This window comes from Rousettus aegyptiacus, unplaced genomic scaffold, assembly GCF_014176215.1.
Source record: "Rousettus aegyptiacus isolate mRouAeg1 unplaced genomic scaffold, mRouAeg1.p scaffold_m13_p_5, whole genome shotgun sequence".
NCBI classification, from domain to species: Eukaryota; Metazoa; Chordata; class Mammalia; order Chiroptera; family Pteropodidae; genus Rousettus; species Rousettus aegyptiacus.
Genome location: NW_023416308.1, coordinates 85,473,636 through 85,497,889, shown reverse-complemented (window position 1 = coordinate 85,497,889; position 24,254 = coordinate 85,473,636). Strand labels below are relative to the sequence as shown.

The 24,254-nt window shown below is 41.6% G+C and overlaps 1 protein-coding gene across 6 annotated transcripts in view; it reads right to left on the bottom strand.

The window, feature by feature from the left end:
- The window catches only part of ARNTL (aryl hydrocarbon receptor nuclear translocator like), a 100,134-nt gene extending 98,462 nt beyond the window's left edge, over nt 1-1,672 (bottom strand). For 4 of the 6 annotated variants that reach the window (XM_016128175.2, XM_016128172.2, XM_016128178.2 and 1 more), the window contains exon 1: nt 1,538-1,671. The gene's annotated coding sequence lies outside the window, so the exon portion shown is untranslated. Of the gene's footprint in view, nt 1-1,537 lie in introns of all 6 variants that reach the window. The other 2 variants (XM_016128176.2, XM_016128177.2) reach the window with 2 other exon arrangements.
- Between the last annotated feature and the right edge of the window lie 22,582 nt (nt 1,673-24,254).

The window sequence follows — 24,254 nt, the reverse complement described above, 5'->3', positions numbered from 1 at the left end:
TTAAAAACTCCACCAAACCAAATTGACAGATCCTGATATCAATGGGACGAGAAGAATTAAAATAATAGTTATCATATGAAAATAGATTAAACGGGGGAGAACAGCAGCAGATGTCAGAAGGACAAATAGCGAGAAAAGTGTTGTGGGAAATGACATTCATCTTTTAAAAAAGTAGATCCTGGAAACGTAGGTACGGTCAAGAAATGTTTCTTTATAAATACCGAATCTTATTTCTGGAAGCTGGGTGGTAAAATTTGGCTAATACTTCTTTGCTGACGAGCAACTATGTAAGAGGAAGAAGAGACCGCAAACGCCAAAATGCCAAAACAACGCTACATAGCCGGGAAGGCGCTGAGGTGGGGGAAGGAAAAGGGGACAAGGAATGCGGTCTGAGGGGTGTTTGCCTGGTCCCCCGCCGGCCAGCACAAACTTGACAACCGATGCCAATGTCCGGTGTAACTCTTTCTTCCCCCGCGCCTCCCCTCCGGCACCTGCGTGTGCCCCGCGGCCGGCTCTCAAGACCCCTCAGGGCGGCTGACTCGGCGCCCCACAAGGTCGGCATTCATTTCTATTCTTCCACTCCTTCTCCGAGCAAACGAAAGCTCTTTTGGCTGTCAACGCATGGCAATCGCGAGCGGGAACCTTTTTTCTTCTCTGACATCTGTCAAACCTGGTGCTCGAGCTAGCCTTGCTGCGCCCACAGCGGGGCTCCAGGGCTCCCCGGCCTGCGGCGGGCCCACACCTGGATGCCCGGCTACATCCCCGCGCCGTGGGGCACCTGCTCACATACTCACTGGGGCTGCTCCCGGGGTTGCCCAGGCTGGCCGAAAGTTCGCAGACTGGTATCGGCCCCATCTCGAGCCGGGGATTCCCGGGTTGCTGCGCCAGCCCCCGCGATAGGGCCAAAGGGGAGGGCAGGCTCGGACTCCCCAAGCCCGACGGAGACGCCCTCCCCGCCCCCACCCAGCCCTGCAGGCTCCCGAAAGGGAAGTGAAGGAGAGGAGGAAGGGCAGAAGCGGAATCGCTCGCCCAACGCCCTTGCGGGGCAGCGGTCAAGGATAGTCCTCTCGAGGATCCCCGCAGGTCCTGGGGATTCATCCTAGGACTTGCCCTCAGCCGGTCATTGCTCCCAAAGAGCGGAGCTGTCCCTTTAAGAAGCTGCTAGCTGCTCCCTATCCCCGTCAGGTAGCGATGCCCACGGAGGGGAGGTGGGTACTCCCGCGGACACTTTCCCGGTCCCTTTAGGGTCGCCTGCGGCACCTCTGCGCACGCTAGCCCGCAGCACCAGCCCCCGCGAGGGAGGATGGGGGCGGACGGGCGCGGCGCCTTTAAGGGGCGCAGCCTCCCCACGGCCCGGGTGGGGGTAGGGAGCGGGCACGGGCCCTTTAAGGCCGGCAGCGGGCACGTCGGGCAGGGTTCCCCGGCGGCCGGGCTGCGCCCCGGGCGGCGGCGGGGTCGCGGCGCCTGCTAGGTTGCTAACAGCCCCCGACGGGGTGCTCCGGGCCGCGCCGCTGTCCACGGCCATCGCAACACTCACCGTGGCTCTTCGAGAGCGCCCGCGCCCGCGCCCCCACTCCGGTCCCGCGGCGGCGGCGGCGGTGAGTCCGGCGCGGGTAAACAGGCACCTCCGTCCCTGACCTACTTTCTGCCTTCCCTAAATGTCGCACCACTAACCTACTTTCCGACCAATCCGCTCCCCGCCGGCCCAAGGCCCGGCCCCCCGCCCACCAATCGCTGTGCCCAACCCCCCTTCCCCGCCCACCAATGGAGGAGCCGCGGAGCCCGGATACCTGCCTCTTTCCGCCAACCAATCCGAGCGCCCCAATGGAGCCGGACTCGGTGGTCGCCTCCGACCAATCCGCGCGCGGCTCGGTGCCCTGCTGGCCAGTTGAGTGGCTGCTAGAGAGGCCGCTGGCCAATGGAGAGGCGGCGGGGGCCGGTTTACCTGCTACTTTCCCGCCACCAATCGCTTGGCACACAGAAGCGCACGCCCCGAGGAAAGGACCAATCTGCGCGCTTTCTCTGAATTTCCTCGCCCCTGCCCTCTGCCTTTCCTTTCAGGTCTCAAGCTCGCCGTGGCCACTGCGGGAGAAGACGCCGTGCTCCATGCAGTCGCCTGGGATGTCCCTCTTCTCTAGGTCCCAGGCTTGCGTCAGGCTCACCTCTCTCACCTCTTCTTCCCCTCCTTCACTCAGAGCACCCTGACTAAAAGCAGTATTTCCTCACTTCCCTACCACAACTCCATCTAAGAAATCAGTGTTAGGGAGGAGGAGCGCTATACCCTTCCTGAAGCACCCTGGTTTGCTAAAGTCCAAACGAGAGAACGAACACAGTATTTCTAGAAGGCTTTTCCATCCAAGTGTTCTTAGTTCTTTTCGTTACTCTTGACCTCCAGGCGTCCCACTGGAGCCGTCATTGTCGTTCAAAAGAGGAAACTGAAGCCCGGAGCGATTCCATTGCATTTCCTTCCAGTAGCCAGGCTTTGACCACTTACTGTGTGGCAGACATCGTCCCGTTGGCCGCAAAAATTTGTCCCTGGAGTGAGACAGAAAGAAACAAGTAGTTACAGAAAATATTTATAACAATATACAACTTGAATACTGAGACGTCAGAGAATCTCTTTTTTTTTTTTTTTTCATCTTCAGCACTTAGGAGAGGGCTTTTAGTGCAAAGAACTCCCAACGCTTTTAGATGTCAAACTCCCTGAATACAAGGACTATTTCTTTTTCTTTTTATACTCACCCGGTGCCCCTTTAGTACCTAGCAGCGGTAGAGTGGAGGGTTGCAGTCAGGGGCCTGACACTGAGTAAATCCTCCATAAATGTTCGTTGACTGGATAGGGAACAAATGGAACTAAATCGCTCAATTCTGTGACCCAGACTATAATTCTAGAATTCTAGCCTTGTTCCTTGAACAGAGACACTGAATTTTAACCGTCGTGAAACTGGTGCCCATCCTCAGCTCATTGCTAGGCACAGAGTAGTTGCCCAATAGTGTTTGTGGCTTGACTGTTTGAGTTTGACTGTTTTCAAGGTCAACCAACGTCATTGGCAGCTTATTACTTTTCCTAAGTTTACATGTAAACTTAGGAAAATTTAGGTACCATCTTCCACTGGTACCTACTTCCCATTTATTGTCTATCTTTCAGAATATTGAATTTTCAATTCTCTGGGCACTGTTAAGATCATAATATTGTCCTCAATCTAAAATTCCCAGGTTATGAATACAATCATATAGATAAAAGGAAAGGAAATAAAACATTTATGAAGCATGTACTATGTGTTAGGTGCTATAAATACATTATTTAATACAATCTTCATATTAACTCCAGCAGTTGATATGCTCACTCTCCACACTTGCTAGCTGAAATGACTTTTATCAACTACCTTAAACTTTGTACCTCATTTTCCTTATCTGTAATATGGGAATAATCAAGTATCTACTTCACAGAAGTGTTGTGAGAATTACATGAGATAATAAACAGAAAGCCCTTAGCACAATGCTTGGCACACAGTAAAGATTCAATATATATTAGCTTAACAATATAAAATAGATATTGACTGTGCCCGTTTTAGAGTTAAAGTTAGTGAGCATAAAGTAGTGAGCATAATCCACAGTGGTTCCTCAAACTCTAATTCAATGGTCATGTCCATTAGCATTAACTGAGCAGTTTTTTAAACTACAGATTCCCAAGTCCCATTCTGGAAGATTCAGATTCAAGATCATTGGGATCTGAGATGCAGTCAGAGTTGAGAACTGCTGGTCTAATGGAATAAGCACAGCCTCTGAAGTCAAATAGACCTGAGAAGCCAAATGACAGGGCCAGGGAGTTAGGCACTTGTGCTCTCTTTGGAAGGAAGTTGAGAAGTCCTGAGATGGACATGTTAAATTCTTGAGGACCACCAAGAAGAATGTATTGCTATAAATAACAACAACAAGAACAGTTACTGCAGGTGTAGATGTGACCAGCCCTGTTCTAAGAGCTTTATATACATTACCTCATTCAATTCTCACAAATCCCTGTAAGGCAGGTACTTCAATAATTCTCATTTTACATATGGGGAAACCAAGCACAGACAGGTCCTGAGGTCTCAGGCTACTTAGGCATTCTGACCCAGAGCTCACACTCTTAACTTCAGTAAGTTGCCCCATCCTTTGGAAAACAAAGAAACTTAATAATTTAGAGACATAGATTCAGGGATCACAGATCCAAAGTTGCTGTCATGAATTCAAAAGTAGTATTACTTTTTAAATTCTTCAATTGATTGGGGTTTCACATGGGGGAAAGGAGAATACCCAGAATGATGTCTTAGGGATAGAGGTGTTGTCTCACACTTAGGGAAAGCAAGAAACAAAAGCCTCTTCAACTAACTTAACCCCAAGTGACAGATTAATTAGGAAGAGGCAAGTGTATCTCATAGAATAAGAAGAACAGCAAGTCCTCACAAGGTACTAGAATTGAGACACCATTAGGCATAAAGCAGTTCCCATCTCCTCTCTCTGTGGTCACATGGCCTCTGGACTCGTCTTCTCTCTGCCCATTTGCTTTATGATTCTTTTCTTCTGTAGGTCTTCACTCTCCACCCCATTTCCACATGAGCCTTTGTGAATGCTCTCAGCTACTAAGGAGGGGGCTAGATGGGGAGAGGGAGAGCATGCACAGACTCAGACAGGTAATTCTCAAATTGGGGAGCATGGGTTGAGGCAAGATCCCCCAAAGGTGCTTACTGAAGTGAAAAAAAGATCAGAACAGGAGAAAATACAGAGTAATAGAACAAAAGAAGGAGAAATAAGAAGTGAAAAGTCAGATTTGGAAACCCTGGGAAGAAACTCTCAATAGACAGATTTAGAAAGAAGATAAAGGAAACTTACACTTGAGGAAGAGGTTTTGGTTAGAACAACAAAGATATATACCATTAAGAAAGCGGTTTTACTATAATTGCTTCTAGAGCCAGAAGATATACCAGAGAATATTGGGGAAATCAGAGACAGAAACAAGCAAAGTCGACATGGTGCCAGAAAGTACAGATCACTTTTTGAAGATATTTGTATATATAAAGGAAAATTAGGAAAGGGATCATAACTATCTTTTAGCAGCAAATCCTGTTAAAAATGGTTTATATGTACATGTGTGGTCTGATTTTTTTTTAATTCAAGTCTGACATACCTAGGTATACAAAAGTGGGAATTAAAAAAATCAAGCATTAATGGGTTAATCAGTGTTGATAACTCTTCCAGCTGCTTTTAAAAATACTTTCCTTGCCTTTTTTTTGAATGAGATGGCCATAGCAGCTCCGAATGGGAGAGCAATAATACCTCACTTGGAATGTGTCCTAGACCATGTAATTAAGCTTTAGACTAGATCTTGCTTGCAGATGTGGCCAAAATTCCAGTGATCTTGGTGCTCTAATGTCAAAAGAGCTTTTTTATTTGGCAGAGGGGTGTTTGCTAGAGGGAGCTAAAGCACCAGTGACCATATCATTTCTCAACAGAAGCCCTGAAGAATAAAAAGACACTGTCCTCACAAAACGAGCATACTTTTTGTCCTGCTTTGCTAGAATGAAAAGCACTAAAATTCATTTTCTAGATAACATTTTTTGTAAGAAAGAAGAAGAATTCATTCTAGTTAGTAAAGCAAAGTGAAGCGTTAAGTTGAACCATTTAGGAAATGTATTAACCCAAAAATATTAAAATGCACTTTTGAAAAAGAAAACAGGGGATGGATTGGGGGATTTGACCTAACACATTATCGAAGCATATTACAACCTGTGGTGATTAAAATTACAAAGCTCTGGTATTGGTTTAGAAACAGACCAATAGAGGAATGAAAAGGCACAGCACCCAGAAACAGACCCAAAGGAGGTGAAAATTGAGTATAATATCAAGGTGAACTTTAAAATCTTGGGGAAAAGGTTGATTTTTAAATAAATGCTATTGAAACAACTAGCTAGCCATATGAAACATATAAAGCTTGCTCTTTGTCCTAATTCTTACACTAAAATATAATCCACTGTTATCTGGGATGTAAATGTAAAGACACACACACACACACACACACACACACACACACACACACACACACACACACCACCCCTGAACAAAAGAAAGGGACAACCAGCAAACAGGCACACAACACTATTAACAATCCACAATAGACATTCCAGTTGAAAGGTCAGAGATTGGGGTAGTGAGATGTAAGTGAGGCTTTTTAGGGGGCATTATTTAAACCTGTCATTCATAATAGAAGAGTTATAAAGCATTTCTCCTTGTAAAGTTGTCTTTTTTCATTGGCCTTCTTTTTCTTTTTCTTTTTCTTTTTTTAAATAAAAGTTAATACTCCCCAAGCATTACTCCAAGCAACAAAGCCTGTTTGGATCCTCTGCAGCAACTCTGAAGCTTTACTTCAGTCATGTAAAAGGTACTGATTCAAAACCTGCCTAAGGAAAACTCTCATCTTGCACACGGATGTGTGTGCATTCTAAGAATGATTCCTGCCCAAATCCATCCTTTCTCTTTGCAGTTAAAAAACAAAGAACATCTGTTACTTTTCTTTTCCAGATTTTTCCAGACCAATACATTTGCAACAAAAAATTTGGAAGACATGAACTCGAAGAAAATTAAAATAATTTATCATCTGATTAGGCAGATATAACCCCTTTTAAAATATTAGTGTATTTTCTTTGCCGAGTTTTCTTTGTAATTATATTATATTACGATCTAATTTTTATCATGCTGAAATTTTGTTTGGTTTCCTGCTTTTAAAAATTAATCTATTGTGAGCATTCCCCTATGCCATTAAGCCATCTTATACAACCTGCTGTCTAATAGCTACAGCACATCCCATTGCATGGAGGGACCATGCACCATTATACAAAGCTCTCACATTGTTTCTAATTTTTCTCTATTATAAACAGCTTTAGTATAGGCTTTGGAATGGGCCCACAGCATTCCTACCCTACACCATTACCATACAGAGTTTTAAAGGATCAGTAGGTATAGACAAGAAATAAAACGTACATATTTTTTTGAAAGGTTTTGTGTTTTCTCCTCCTGCTACTGCTTCTCTATCATAAATCTTATGTTAAAGACACAATAAAATTTATATGTTGTCCAATTAAAAACAAAACCGGAAATGACTTATAGTTTGATAAATGGTCTTTTGGAAAATTTATTACCCCAATTCTCTGTCTCAAAGGGCACTCCAGCTATCAAAAGGATTGATTAACAATGAAATTTACTGTAAAAAGGGATATCTAAATCTTAAGTACAAATAGAGTCATTTAGTTTCATTTGTATTTAGTTTGGGTTGTATTGTTTTTAGTTTTGCCCCCTGTGCTGCCTTTTCCTTTTTTCATCTACTGCTAAATCATTTCTTTTTGTATTTGTACATATGCCACAAAGAGGCAAAGAAATATGATCAAATGATGTTACTTTTTAATCCTTGGGAGATTGAATAGGCTACAAAGTTGAAAGTCATCAACAAAACAAGGTTGTAAAGTGATCTGTCTGCTTGTAAATTTCCCCCTCTCAGTGCCTTTGTCCACATTAATCTGGCTCACACCTGCTTCTCTGCTTAAAGGACACTTCCTCAGGGAAGCCCTCCTTGACCTCTCAGCCATAAAAAGCACCCTGTACTTCCTCTCTCAAAGCACTATCACCCTTGTAAGTTCTTATCTTCCCATAAACTCTGTGAGGCAGATATCATGTTTGTATTGGTTCACTCATGCCTCCCATAGCTATCAAAGTAGTAGCACATTAACAAAAACAAATATTGTTTGAATGATGAATGAAAAACAATGCAGAGATGTAAAAGTGTGCTGTGCTTCTCCCATTTCCTTCCATAAACAACCATAAGAATCACTCCCTTCAATTACCGGCCCCCTCACCCCACCCCTGCAGAGAAAACTCTCCAAACCACCCTTTCTAAAATAGCAGCCTCTGTGTTTCACCCCACCCATCATCCTCTACCCTTACCCTCCTTGATTTTTCTTTTTATATTTTTACTTTTCTTTTTAACATACCACTACCTGACATTTTACTATGTATTCATTTATTGCATTTTTCATGCAGTAAGGTTTGTAAAGGAAAGAGTGTTTTTACTGCTATGTCTCCTGCACCTAAAATAGTCTGTAGCACATAAGTATGTGAATATTAGAGGAATGAATGAAAGGATGATATTTCAGAGAACATAACAATCAGATCATTTTGGCCTTCAAATGGTCTTATCAGACTTCAGGAAAATCCATTACAGTGTAATATAAGGACAAAAGAATTAAGAAAAATTTTTCTTTGTTTTTTTCTTTAATCAGTTGCATTGTTCTTATCATCTGTAAGCCAGTTTTAGAGTTGCCACTATCAATATTTTTATGTTTTATCACCTCATAGTGAGTTGACAGTATATTCAAACAAAGTATTTCACTGGGTATAAAAAGAAGCAAACAACAAACTTTTCTGAAAGTTATAGTGGTAATGTTGGGTTTTTTTTGTTTGTTTGTTTGCTTGGTTTGGTTTGGTTTGGTCCAACAATAAGGAGTAGGAAGTTGATTCACCTTTGAGAAAATAAGTTGTTATCAACTGGAGATTTTGCATCCTTTAAAATCTTAAATATGAAGTTAGATCATAAATATATAGAACAAGTCAAAGAAAATGTTATCAATCATGCTACATGAAAAGTAAGACCCTTAGAGTATACAGAGAGACTAAAATTTGGTCAGTAGATATGTACATATAGACAAAGTTCTAAGTGCTCATAGAGACATGTCAGTAATTTTACTGAAGAGATTACGGGATAAACTTTCTGCAAAGCTGTTGAGAATAATAAAAATAATTTTAAAAGGAAACTAGTAGAGCCAAGTGTCCCAGAACACTTCATGTGTGCTCTGGCATTGCTTCATGTTATTCTGGTTTTCTTTCCTTAAAGTCTCCAGTTATCTACCTTCATATTGGACAGCCCTTGAGATAACTCATTCTGGTTGGGCTGGGATCTCTGAAAAATTCCAATGTGATCTGCTCTTAGACCTTGGAATCCCTTTTATCTCAATAAATTAATTAAGAAATGCCAAGATTTGCATTATGAAGTTTCAGTTTCAAAATGAAATTCAAAATAACTTACAGTATATTGTTGGTGTTTAGTATTATCTTTATCTTCAGATATTCTCCAGCTCGAAGCCCTGTTTCCAGGGAAGACACCCTGCTGCATAGGAACATTTGGAGCTGAGAGATGTTCACACCATAACGCCACAATCCCATACCCCACATCAAGTCATTGCCTTAACCAAGAGTCCAGTCTGGGCCCCAAAGAGGAAGGTATATTTTTTCCCCCATGGCCTCAGTTACTTCACGTTTCCTAGGGACAGTGGGTTTTAGAAAATGAAGGCGACTAGCTCTTCTGATGTAATCCCTACCTCACGTACTTCTCCACTCTCTCCCCTGACACAGGTGCCATATTGGCATCTCGGAAGCTTGACCATGACTCCTGGTGTGTTACAATGTTCAGGAATTAACCTTTCCAAGCAGGCAAAACTAAAATTGTTGGAGACTTCCCTATTAAAATCACATGCCTCCCCAACCCCACCACCTAATTCTAGGAGCTAAGGATATATCTGATAAATAACAACTTCACTGTACCAGGGGAAAGACCACATGAAGACTCCCAATCTATATAATACTTCAGACAGGGTTTTAAGCAACCAGCTGTCTTCATCTGCAAGGCATCAAATATTTTCATGTTCCACAAATAGGGCTATTGAACAATGATGAACAAATGAAGTACAATACAACTATTTTTAGTACAGAAATTGTAGTTAAAAGTGAGTGGAATGATAATCTTGCCCAAGCATGTCTGTAATCTCCTTTCCATTTTCTCAAAACAATACTTTCTATGTCTGGCTGCAGAGACTTGCTGCTTGTTGTACCAGGTAAAGAATAGGTAACACTTGACAGTCTTCTAAAATTAAGTGAATGGTGCATCTGAAATTGTGGTTTTGGCTAGGCACAATCCTCCCTTCTTTCTCCATTTCTTATTTTGCACATTCTAGGAATAAAATTTCTTTTCCCTATATGATGGTAAATTACCATGAACTAAATCAACTTTCTATGAATATAATTCTATATCATAGAATTCTACATTATAGAATCTATCTGCACCTTTTTTAAGGATAGTTTGTTATTACTGTTTGGGTAAAGACAGGAAGCATACCTAATAGTAATTAGTAATAGCAATATATAACACTTTTATAGTGTTTACCATATGCCAATTATTATTCTAAACGCTATATATGGACTCCACCCAACACAATTGATGCAACAACTCAGGAGGTAGGTCTCTATTTTATCCTCATTTTACGAATGAGGAAATTGATGTGTAAAGAAGTTAAATAACTTGTCCAAGGTTCCTAGCAAGTAAATAGTAGAGCCAGAATTCAAAACCAAGTATCTAGTGTCAGAGACTCTGCTCTCAATCCATGTGCTGTCGTCACAGAAGCAACCCTGGTATTTAAGCATTAGCCACAAATTTGGGGTAAGGCCACTGAGGCTGGGGTAAGTAAAGTTATTTGTCCAACATTGTAAAACTGTTAAGCAGTTAATCTAGATTTCAAACCAGGCTTCAGGTCTCTTTGGCTCTAATGTCTGTGTTCTTTCTGTCTCTGAAATAATGCTGCCTTGGCACTTTTTATTCCAATCGTCCTTTTAAGTATATAACAGCTTAACTAAACTTGCGTGGGCAAGTATGCAACTCCAGTCACTGCAAACAACTTTTTTCCCTATTAGATAATGTTTTCAAACTTCCAAAGGATCACCTTATAAATGACTGTTTACAATTAATTACATCTGAAAGTTATGGATCAATCAAGATTAGAAAATTGGATCCTATTCTAAAATGTTAGGTACCGCAGTCTTTGGAAAAGTCAGATAAACATTCAATTTTGTTTCTTATTCTGCAAAAGGTCTATCAGGTTGGTTGAACTAAAAAAAAAAAAAAGTGTCCTCTAAAACAAACAAGAAGAATAAAAAAACATAAATAATTCTTTATTTTTTTCTGATTTATTACTAACCACACTTCTAAAATGTGCTAATTCTTTGCAAAGCGAGCAGTAAGAGGCCATTAACTGCAATGCAGATAGCTTTTTTCTTTTTTCTTTTTTTTAAGCTTCCCTCTCCAAGTTTCTGTTTGCAGGAAAGTCCTTGGTGCACACTTGAACACATTAGGGAGAGTGCACTACACGAGCTTGCCTCGAGAATGAATCTAAGGAAAAAAGCTCCTTGAAAAACAAGCAGTCAGACCTGATTAACATAGAACCCTATAGAATAACGTATCATATATATATATATATATATATATATATGTACACATGAAGACCCAAAGGGCCTCGGGTATGTTTTTCATTTCTGTTTCAGTGAATTTTAAGCTGAAGCGCCACTTTCTATGTTCACCATTAAAGAGGCTTTTGCTGTGCTTTGAAATTTGCTGTCATTCATTTCCTGTACATTATTACTCTTTGAGACCAGTTCAGCCAATGACAGGGTCCCGCTTCTTCTACCATGCCTGGGTCAGTAGGATCTATTTCACTGAACAGTATTCTTCCTTTTACAAGGTGGTGCCTATTTTAAAATGGCTTTTCTTTAAAACAGTTACAAACGTTATAATAGAAACATTTTAAATGCCGGTTAAAAGAATATGCTTGGGAATCCATGGGTAAAGGAACAAGTGTTGCAATGAGACATTAAGATGAGCTTATCTGTATTTAAATATTTACTTAACAGAATGTAGAGAAAAAAATTTAGGACTTTAGAGTTAAGAATGCCTAGTACTTTGTGTTAAGATCGTTTCAGATCTGGTGTGTAAATTACTAATGTTAACAGAAACATTTTTTTTTTATATAGATACGTTACTCAACAAAAAGTTGCTATTCTCTCTCTCTGTTGGCACACTTCTCAAAAACAGTTGTCTATATTTGTAGCCTCCTGTTATTCTCTTAAAAAAGCTTCCTTATCCTCCTATATATCCATTTTTTTCTGAATGACGCCCTAAAGTCAAATAGCTTTCCTTAGTCCTCAGTCTCCTTAACAACAATGCAGAGTTTAGTGTTAGAAAAATAATTGTCAAAGTTAATTTGACATATATTAAGTGATGTGCAAAATAGTATTTTGCTGCATAGTAATTAGGCATAAATATTAATCAAATATTGTAAAAAGCTTTACTTGACAGTGTAACTTTTTACCTAGACCAATTAATTTTCAATTTTCAGTTGTTTTTCTGCTTTATTTTACCAAATATTGAATTTTATTTTACTTACTATTGTCTATGTGCCAATCATCATGCTAAACATTTCACACATACTATTTCATTTAGTCCTTACATACATGCTAAGATTATTGTCTTTATTTTACCAATGTTGAAACAGAGGTTCAGAATGATTGAGACATACTTTATCCAAGATCACATGGCTAATGGGGAAGCAAAGATCTGAACCCATCTTTGTCAGACAAGAAAGTACTTGCTCCCACTTCTCAACATCAATCATGTGACAGTTCTTCCTGGCACCACATACATTTTAATACTCATTAAACATATTCATGTAGCCATTCAGTTGGTCTGGCAGTCAATAAACATGTAAGTGTTATATAAGATTCCAAGATCAATAAGACATTGTTCCACCTATCAAGGCATTCATGGTCTAGTAAGAAATATATAGGTTAATAAACAAATTCATAGACCAATAAGATAGTTATCATAATAGAGAGATGCATTAAGTGCTGTGAGAGTGAAGAATGACCAAAATCTGCCTGGAGAAGTGAAGAAAGTTGTCAGAAAATGGTTCTGAATTAAACAGAGACTTGAAGGACACAAAGTTTGCAGGCAGAGAAGAGATGGACTGGGATCAAAAGCAGCTAGGCTCCAGCATTTGGAAACTATTGTTACTATGCCTTCATATGCCTCTGTCCTTCCCAAACCTCTGGAGTTCGTGTGCTTAACTGGAATATTTGCCACCTTGTCCTCATCAAGGACAACAACATATCTGAGCGATAAGAGGTATCAGATTCTTCTGACTTAATAGTCTATTAATGCTCTATTCCCCTTCCTAATACTCTTCTCCAGTGGTTCTCAAATGCAGCAGCATCGGATAACTTGTTAGAAATGCAAGTTCATAGACCCCGCTGAAGATTTATTGAACCGGAAACTCTGCAAGTGGGGCCTAACAATCTGTTTTAACAAGCAGGTGACTCTGATTCACATGCTGGAGGTTGGTAACAACTGCTATATACTTACTCTTGTCTATATGCTTTAGAACAATAAAGCTATTTTCCCTAATAAGCTTTGAAACTATAGTGCCCCTGTTTTGGTCACCATTGTACATCCAGCACTTAGGCCAGCATTGAACACATAGTAGGTGTTCCAGAAATGTTTGAGGGAAGAAAGAATGAGTAACTAAAAAATGAATTCCATACGTATATAGAAACTTCGGTGCCAATATCCCAAGAAGAATTAATGTAATTCCACTAAATTTTAAATGTCTGATAAGAATGGGAGGTGGGAAATGTGAAAGGTCTTGGGTGGGAAAGAAAATTTTCATTTGTTTAGCACTAACTATATGCAAAAGGCTAATATCTTCACAACAAACCTAGGAGGTAGCTGTTACCATCTTCACCTGAAAGATTAAAACACTGAGGCTCAGAGAGGAACTGTTTTTGGAGTCACACAGCTGGTAGTGTGTGGTACGAATCCAGGGCCCTTACTCTTTCTCCTTTCTATGGTACCTCTAAAGCAGGGGTCCCCAACCCCCAGGCCACGAACCGGTACCAGTCTGTGGCTTATTAGGAACTGGGCCGCACAGCAGGAGTTGAGCAGCAGGAAAGCGAGCCAAGCTTCATCTGTATTTGCAGCCGCTCCCCAGCGCTAGCATCGCCGCCTCAGCTCCACCTCAGATCATCAGGCATTAGATTCTCATAGGAGCACTGGTCCCTGGTGCCAAAAAGGTTGGGGACCACTGCTCTAAAGAGCACCACTAGTAGACAGTGAGGGGGTAAATGGAAGCAGACACCCCTGAAGGAAAAGACAGCCCTCTAACCACAACGTTGCCTGTCATCACGTCCATTCTCTCCACACATTTGTTCTGGACACTGAGCTAAGTTAAGCAGTCTTTAACCTGTTAGCAACACATTCTTGGCCATGTTATACCATTGTTGGTCTCTTCTTCAGAACCCTCATTCTCTCTCCATCTGGCCTTGATGTCACACCACCTCCCATCTTCTCCTGTCTGAATGTGCCTTCTCAGCCACCTTCACTATCCCTGAATGGAGACAGCAGGTTTCCCATGCCGCAGGCTTCCCTCCTGATGTTGCCCTTCATGCATTTCTGTAAGTTTCAGTTTCGCAATCACATTCCTCCTGGAACTCAAAGACTTTGGTTCCCAGAATGGCTTCTCTTTTCCTTCCTTACTCTTTAAGGTTTCTTCCATTCTGAGAGCTTCAATAACATTGTCATGACTCTTCAATTGGCAGCTCCAGCCCTGAGTTTCACTACTGCGCCTATCTACCTACTGGATGTTTTGCTTGGGTGCCCTGCCTTCCCTTTGAATGCAACACATTTGAACTGAATTCATCAATTTATTCTCTAACATTATTCTCCCTTCCAAACTATTACTCTTTCTGTCATTGGCACCACATTCCACTCGTCATCGGGCTTTTAAGCTTACCCACTCGAGTACTTAACCTCTCCCTTCCTCTGTAGTTTCTCTCTTCGTCTCTCCCCTCCTCCCTCCTACACTCCCAACCTACCTTCCTTCCTTCCTTCCTTCCTTCCCACTTTCCTCCCTTCCTTCCTTCCCACTTTCCTTCCTTCCCACCTACCTTCCTTCCTTCCTTCCTTCCTTCCTTCCTTCCTTCCTTCCCACCTTCCTTCCTTCCTTCCTTCCTTCCTTCCTTCCTTCCTTCCTTCCTTCTTTCCTTCCTTCCTTTCCTCCCATCCTCCCTCTTTTCCTCTCTTTTTTCCTCCTTTTTTCATCCTTCCCTCTCTCTCCTTTTTCTTTTTTCACAAGTATCTATTGAGCACTTACTATGTGCCAGCCCAGGTACTGTCTTTGCCTTTCTGGAACCTACACTCTAGAAGAGAAAGCCAACAGGCAAGTAAATAAACTAATTATAGTGATAAGTACAGTAAAATAAATAAATAGGGGGCTACGAAGAGAATAATAAAGGGGGCAGCCAAGAAAGGCCTTTCTGAGGATGTGACATTTAAGCAGAGACATTTAGGCAGTGAGCCTGGGAGCGTGGGGGGAGGCTCTTTTGGGGGCCAGAGCTTAATGAATTGGTGGAAGAAGGGAGGAACCAGGCCACTGGGCAGGGGCAGATCATATGGGACCAGGAGGACAAGTAAGGAGTCCAACTTCATTCCAAGTACTGTGAAAGTCTTCAGAGAGACTTATGTGGGGGATGGCCTAATCTAACTTACATTTAGAGGAATTATGGAATGGACATTGATCTTTCTAGCTGCTCTCTAGAGAAAGGATTGGAGAATGGGGAAACTCATGAATTTACCTTCCTATCTTCCTGATGGGATGTCCTTCTGATTGGGACTGATACTCTCCCTTTCATCAAAAGGGTGAGATTTGGTTCTGCACCACTCAGTAGCTTTGTTCCAGCATTGGTAATGAGCAACAGCAACAACAACAATAGTAAAGCTTATGAAGTGTTACTATGTGCATTTAATATGAGTACTTACATGTATTATAGACTGTAACAGTACTATGAGGAGCGTACGATCATCTTCATTTCACAGGTAAGAACGGAGAGGTCAACTAAATTGCCCAAAGTCAAATAGCTGCTAAGACAAAAAAAGAATAAAATAAAGAGACCATATTTGAATGAACATGGTCAGGCTTTGACTGGTTTTCTTTTCTCCTTGTATTTTCCACACAGGTGGAAAATTCAAGTCGTACAAAATTATACAAAGTAGGAAGTTAAACCTCCCCATAATCTTGCCTCTAAGATGTGATTTTGGATTCTCAGTGTGGTTTTGCCCCAGCAGTGCTGGAATACTTCATATTGGCCATTCTGAAAAGTTCTTGATTACCCAGGTCCTACGAAGGGGCTAGTCTTCTCTGAAGCTGGTTTAGAAACAAAGAGATATGGAGCCACTTTTCTTACCATCTCTGCTACAGGAAGTAGACGCCAAATTGTTCTGGCTCCAAAAGGAGCCACACCCACTTGGGGTGAAAGAACTTTATCGAGTTTACATCACTACTCGAAGAATGGGCCAAAAACAGCAGGAAGAGGACAATGAGAGGTTATCTACACCAACGGCAGAACAAGAAAAATTCAGAGGCAACAAAAAAGCAAAACAAAACCTATAAAATTATATATATATATACACATATATATGTGTGTGTGTGCGCATGTGTGTGTGTGTGTGTGTGTATACACACCCCTCCCAGCCTTCCTGAAACTGCCTCTTTCAGGAGAAAGCAATTCATTTTCTCCTACCATCCTTGGCCCTCTTCATGTTTTTAAAATTAAGTTTTAATAAGGAAAAATCCAGAGGTGAAATCTGGTCATTTATTTTTCCTTATTTTCATGTCTCATTAAGAGAGATCATTTGGGTTTCCTCCGTAACAAAATCTACAGCTTCAGCAGGAAAACTAATCACAACAAAACGATATTCTTGTTTTGTTTTATAATTCCGAAAAAAAACTGTGGTGTTCAAATTTCTAAACTCTACAGTACAAAGGCAGTTTTCCAAGCAGGGCTAGGCCATGCTCACTCTTGAATAAGAAAACTAATTAGCATCCTGTGTGAACTATCTTGTCTTTTTTTAGGACCGGAAATCAAATGGGAAGGGTTCCCTCCTGTTCCAAGTGAGTTCCAGAAGAATTACTCATGCTCCTTAACCTATGAGTCAGACAGGAGTCTAGGAGAATGTTTCCAAAACAGGCGGACAATAAAATAAACAAAGCGATTGACAATGTAACAGTTTGCAGAGGCAAGGTTGCAACTGGACAAAGCAATTGATCTGGTCTAGAGCTGGAAGACTGAAAATCTGGGATGGCTGAGCTTCCCTGGAGAACCTATGGTAACTGGAGCTCAGCAAACCAATTTGGAGCATTTCCTGAGAGTGAACATCCATGAGGAGGTTTGTTTTTAGATCTTTTATTCAATTCTTTGACTTGGTATAGGAATAACAGCATCTTTCCCTCAAATGACTCGAGGGGCTGACTGCAATCACACTGCACTGCCTGGATCTCTAAAAGCTTTGGCTATCTATGTGTTTTGACGTCTCATAACACAGGATATTAATCATTTCTGGACTCTGGGTCTGTTCCCAGTGTCCATGTTTGCCACTGTTGATCTGGAGCCAGAGAAATTGCTCCTAAATGGCAGAGGCTTTCCTGAATCGAAATATAGAGCAATCGAGAAAGTTCAGCTTAGGAAAAAACGCAGCTCTGAGCTGGATTCTCTTCTGGGCACATAGAGGATAGCCCTCTCTTTGCTCCCTCTAGGAAGGAGTCTCAAGCCAGGTCTTGGCTCTGTCTGAGTTTGCAAACGGCCTACAGGCATCTCCTGAGCAGGGATGCAGGGGCGAGGACATCGCCCTACCTTCCTGATTCCTCTCATCCCTAGGCAAAAGGTCAGGGTGGGTGTGCAGGGTCTGCCTTACAATGCACAAAGAGCAAAGACTGACTAGTGTTTTTCTTCATCGCTCATTAAATCCACTGGAGACAAAGGCCAGGCCGGGGTGAGGGTGGGGTCCATCCTCCACACAGTAGTCAGAGTCATCTTCTTAAACACTGCTCTGATTACCTCCCTCCTCCTAAAACTTTTGAGGGAACCCTCCCCACACACACCTACAGAAGAAATTCCAAAGTTCTCATAGGTCATTCAAAGCCTTTCACTCGTTGACTTTCTGCCTAACTCTCAGCTTCATCACCAGCCACTCCCTGACCTTCTCACCACATTTGCCTCATAGTTATTTCCTGAAAGCTCTGTGTACTATCAACTCTGCTTTCTTCATTCGCGTGCTGCATCTCCTACCTGGAATGCCATCCCCCTACTGACGACCTCCTGCCACAAATATCACCTCTTGGTGCAGGTGGGCTCCTGTTCCCACCCCTCACTGAGTTCATTGCTCCCTGACCTGTGTTTCTGCAGAACTTATAGGCATATTGCCTTCTAATGGTTACTACCTGTGTGGTATTGTTCAACAAGTCATTCTTTCCCTTTCGACTGTGAGCCCCTGGAGGACAGGCATTCAGTCTGCCCTATCTTTGGCTCTTGAAAAACCAACAATGTTTAATTGAATCAAGGAGAATTTTACACATCAATTATACCCTTTGATAGTCAGATAATGGTCTGAAGTTTAAAAGAATCTACACTCGAAAATGACGGGGTTAGGTGAAAGGCTCAATGTTCTCCTTTCTTGCAGCTATTTGCAATTTCAATTTGACTTTTGGTAATATTCGGCTTGCACCGCGATTCTTATGGCATTCAGTTTCAAAGGGGTAATGGTTTCAGGTGCACTGATTTCTGTATTCAATTGTTTAAGATCGGGACAGACAACATACCTATATCATACTCCAAATTTCTCTCTCTCTTTCACACACACACACACACACACACACACCACAGGGATAGATATTCCTAATGATGCATGAATGGGGCTTATGGTACAAAATTTAGTATGTAATAAAAATTTTAAATGCCATGTAATACAAAAAGCTGATTAGTGAACAGGCGTTTACAGGGCACAGCAGGTTCTCAGTGGGGCTAGGTGTTATAAAGGGGTATCAGAGAAGACAAATGCATAGTGTTGTTTAGGAAAATAGTTACATCAATCTGTCTTTCATTCTTAAACAAGCTTTCTCTCTCCTCACTGTTTGCACATGCTGTTCTCTCTATCTAACAAACCTTTGCCCTTCGCACAAACCCTTCCTAAAGCGAGTGCCTTCATCCTTCAGCTTTCAGCGTAAACATAACTGCCTCAGGTGGGGGTCTTTGTAGACCTCACCTCCCAAAACTCTCCATTTCAGCATCCTTGGTATTTTCTTCAAAGCCCTTACCAATTATTAAATTCTATGATTAAAAAAAATATATATTTTATGTATGCCACTCCCATTGGACTGAAAGCAACTTGAAAGAAAGAGGATTCATGTAAGATTTATTTATTATTGTATCCACAACATATAGTAGGTGCTCAATAAATACTTATGAGTGAATGAAGGTAGCCTTTCAAGCCAACATTTCATTTGGAACTTGGAGAAGCTGATTTCATCAACTCAGTGCCTTTTTCTGCCTGGTCAGCTCCCTGGTCTCACTCCCCCTGAGCTGGCTTCTCAGGTGCCCACCTCTCTTACACTGGCAATGTTTTTCATCACTTTCTTTACTTAGGACATTCCTGCTCACCTTACACACCTTTTCGTATGTCATCTCCTTTGTGACACTTTCCCCAGGCTGTTAGTTACTCTTGCTTCTGGACTCCTAAAACACTTTGATTTTCTTCCACATTTTCCCATGTTTGTTTCTTTTATTACAAAAATTTGAAAGTGCTCCTAGAAATTCTTGCGCAAACATCATGGAAGTGTACAAAGTTAAAAGTGAAACCCTCCCTTCCCACTCTCATGGTTCCAGGTGACCTTTGGTACCCTGAGTCCTTTTCTGCATTTACAAATGTACATTAAATCCTTCTTTTCAGTAAAAAAAGGGACTGTTGTACACCTTTAGAAAGTAAAAAGTAGATCATATAAAAATACTGTGTAGTGACCTTTTTCAATTACTAGCTTTCATTTTTCGTTTCAATAGAGAGAGCAACCTTGATTTTTCGAATTATTTGCCCATTGTGTGCTTGTACTATCATCTAAAAATCAGTTTCTTGAAGGGTACTTAAGTAGTTCTTATTTTTTTTAAATTACAAGCAATACTGAGATAAATCTTCTTATATATTCGAGTGGCTCTTTCTGTGGGATACCTTCCTAAGCGTGGAGTTGTTGCATCAAATGGCATCCCACTTTGTATTTTGACATCTACAGTCTGATTGTCTTCCAAAAAGGCAGTGCCTGGTTACAGCCCCATCCATCGTGGGTTAGACTGTCTAAATCTTCACAACCGTGACTGGGTACGGTCACTGTATTTCATCTTTATGATCTAATTGGTCAAAAACTTCCTGTATTGAATAGTTGAAGCTGACTGTTTCTTCATATTTGATCTCCACTTGTGTCCTTCTTCTGTAAACTATTGTTTATATCCATTGTTTACTTTTTTAAAAAATCAGATTGTTCCATTTCGTTTTTTACTCATTTGTAATGGCTTTTTTAAAAAATTGTGCTAAAATACACATTAATAAAACTTATCATCTTAATCATTTTTAAGTGTTCAGTTCGATGGTGTTAAGCACATTTATATTGCTCTGCTACCATCACCACCATCCATCTTTGGAACTCTGTTCATCTTGCAAAACTGAAACCCTTAACCCATTAAACAGTAACTCTCTATCCCCCTCTTCCTGGTAACCATTGTTCTCATTTTAAAATAGTATGCATGTAAACTTTTTTTTTGCTATAGAGGTTCAATATACTTTCCCAAAAATTTAGCTTGCTTTGTAATGTTATGATATTTCGTGTTATATAGAAGGTGCACATTTTTTAAAGCTTCACGTTTTTATGTCAGTAAAAATGACCATCATTTACTTTATGGCTTTTGAGTTTGCTTTGTTTGAAGGACTGCCTTACCCTAAAATGATGAAGCACTTTTCAGATTTCTCCCAGTAATGAAAGTGCTCTAGTCATGCCTGTGTTTCAGTACTTCTTCTTTCACTTTCTAATTAACTAATAACTAACATTAATGAGAACTGTGTTCTAGGCACTGTGTTAAGTAATCTTCACGTCTTATCTCGTTTAATCTTCACAACAAGTTGCGGAAGTGGGTCCTATCATTTTTCCTGTTTAATGATGATGAAATTGAGGCTTCGAGAGTTTAAAAAAACTTGTCACTCCAAAGTGGCACAGCTGTGATTTGAACCTGAGCCAGCTGACCACACTCTATGAATCTATTTTCCACAAAGCTATGAATCTATTTTTTCTGTTAAGTGGTGCTCCTCGAGGTTGTTAATGCTGTCTTGTCTGTATTCCAAGTCTAGTGCATCAGTCCTCAGCAATTATTTTTGGAGTAATTAATTCTCATTATTTCAACTCAGCATTCTACATACAACCTCAGATACTACTGTTCCTATCTTTTCCTCCATCATTCCACTCCTTTATGAATTCAGCCTTGACCTTCCTCCTAAGTACAAAAAGATGCTTCTATTTCACTGGGAATAAGCTCCCATGGGAGGTCAGTGATCTCCTCAAGCACTACTGCCATTGTCTCAAAGTAATCTGGCTGCCTTGTCAAAGCGTTGCTTCCTTCAGAGAGTTCTCCTTTGAGGCCACTCACACTCTATCTCTCTGTTCTCTCTCTTCTTCTTCTTCTTTTTTTTAAAGAAGAAGCACCTGGTATTCCTAGGTGGTCTCCCATCCAAGTACTAACCAGGCCCGACCCTGCTTAGCTTCCAACATCAGACAAGACCAGGCACGTCCAGGGTGGCATGGCTGTAGACTGTTCTCTCTCTTCTTGAAGGAGTAGTATGCATATGCCTTCCTCACTGGCTCATGGACTGTAATCTATCAATGCTCTGCAGTGGACTTTCTTCTCTGGAGTCTACTCTATCCATTTAGTACTCTCTCCATGCTTTGACTTAACTGATTGCTGGGCGGGCCCCCCACCCCCTTCCTTAAGAATTTTAGGGCAAGGATCACAGTGTTCACTTCTCCAACCACCATTGTCTCCCTTAAGGACTCCTGCTCTTGTGCTGATGACCTTTTCAGTGCTCCAGCCTCAAAACCTCCATTTTCACAATCAAATGTCCTTTCTCTCCTAATGTCTCTTACGTCAGCCCCGTTCTGATTCCTGATTTAGTTGTCACAAAGATGCTTCTTTCTTGTCTGGCTGTCTTCTCTGTCTGCTGCAGGCTCCCTGCCCCATCTTGCGGGTTTCCAGGCCTGAACAAACCCTTTCTATTGTCCCACTTCTCCCCATTGTGGGAAATGTTCAGGAAACTGGGCTGTTTGGATCTGTTATGAATTCGTCTGGCTCAACTTCAGAAGGACCCTCTCTCATCACCTCCAACTCACTTCCTCCTCCACTGCAGCATCTCTTCTAAACCTTTCAATCTCCTAGAGCCAAGTTCCACTTCCCAAAGACGACTTTGCGCCCTCCTGTGGAGGACAGACCATCTCACTTAAGCTTTCTCAACTTCCCTGGCCTCCACCACATCCCTCGATCTCCCATCAGAGGGATAAATCTCTTCCCTCCGTCCTTTGAGGTGTTTATGAAGCACAACAGAAGCAAAACTGGCTTGGAAACTGACAACCTTGGACTTGAATTCCAGCTTAAGTATCAAGTAGTTTTGTGTCCAGGAACAATTTATTTAAGGCTTCGAGCCTTACTTTCTTCCCCCATGAGGAGAGTGATAACAGTACCCGACTCAAAGAGATTTGTAGAGAGGATTAAATGGCTTGATTCACACGTGGCGTGAGGCATCTGCCTAGAATCTCTGACTTTTCTTCCCATCGTTTCCACCTCTAACCTCTCCACTTGAATCCTCAATCCCAGTTCTTCTGTCTTCAGGTGCTTTGCCCCATCAAGTATCTCCTACTTGTTTATAAATATTTTATTTTCCATTTGACTAAATATTTTCTCTTGACTTATAAAATGTGAAATTTTCCTTTACCCCAAGATTTCCTTTTTCTGACTCCAAGGATTTCAGCCTCCATCCTCCCTCTTCTTGATTTTGCTGCCAAATCTCTTGAAAGAGCAGCCTTCACTAGCCATTTCTATTTCTCTCCCACCCACTCTGTCCTGTTCCCTTTGCTGTCAGACCTTACCGCCTCTTCTCCCTCCCTTATCACTGTTTTTAAATTAAGTTCCTAAAGCCACAATAATCTAGGCCCTTGGATTCTTGGTTTTCCTTGGTCTTCAGTCCGCCACACTCAGCTGCTGCACTAGACAGTGCCAGTGCCCTGCTTCTGCCTGAAAAATCTACTTTGAGCTCATGTCACTGTACATTTTCGGTTCTCCTCCTACGTCTCTTGCTACTCCTTCAGTTCATTTATTTAACATGTTTTTATTGAGCATCTGTTACATACAGCTGTGCTAGGTGCTGAGGGATACAGTGGGGAACACCGCAGGCATCAGCACCAGCCCACTGGCCCCTGAAGTGTATGGTTTAAGAGGACAGACATCAGGCAAACGGTCATATATATATTCTGCACGAGCTATCTGCTGGGTGTGTGTGTGTGTATGTATGTACATTTTACAGAACGTTACAAAAGCAGGTAACAGGAAGGAAGAGCGGGAGGGGACAGTCAAAGAAGGACAATTGCAGAAGTAATATTTAAGCTGGGATCTGCGAGATGAGTGTTAGCTGGATGAGGGGTGGAGAGATTGGAGGGGTGGCTTCCAGGAAAAGGAAGAAAAACTGCGAAGGCTCTGAGGGGAGATGGAGCTTGGCAAGTTCAAGAAACCAAAAGGAGGTGGAGTGCAGGGAACAAGGTGGTGGGGAGATAAGGTTGGAGCCACGAACAAAGGGCAGAGCATGCTGGGTCTTATGGGCACCTGGACAGGGTTTGGGATTTACTCCCAAGAGCAATGGGCAGCTGCTGAAACCCTCTCTTCCCCTGCCTGTTTCCTCATTTTAGATGTGCCTCTTGGATGAGTCTATGGTGCTAACCACTTCTCTTGCCCATTCAGTCTAATAGTTGATTCCTGAATCTTAATACTCTCCTCAATTCCAGTCCTTTCTCCAGCTACCTACTAGGATTATCTACTGGGGCCTCTTGCTAGTACCACAGACATAAATGTTGGAAACTGACCTCTTCTTCCTTTTCAAAATCCTTTCTTCTCCTGTATTTCCCATCTTGGTCAATAACAGCACTACTGGCTTCCCATTTTCCTGGACTGGAAAGGCCAATGTCTCTTTGACTTCCCCTCTTTATGTACTCATTTATTCTGAGGATACAGCAGGGACCAAAACTGATAGAACTTGCATTCCAACAGGGATGATCAACAGTAAAGATATCAATGTATATTATAACCTCAGTTAGTAAGTGATAAGAGCTATAAGTAAAAATAAAGCAGATAAAAAGCGATGGGGTGGGATGCTGCCTACTTTTATCAGAGAAGGTCTCTTGAGGATGTAGGTTTGAGTAGGGGGCAGAATAACATGGAGC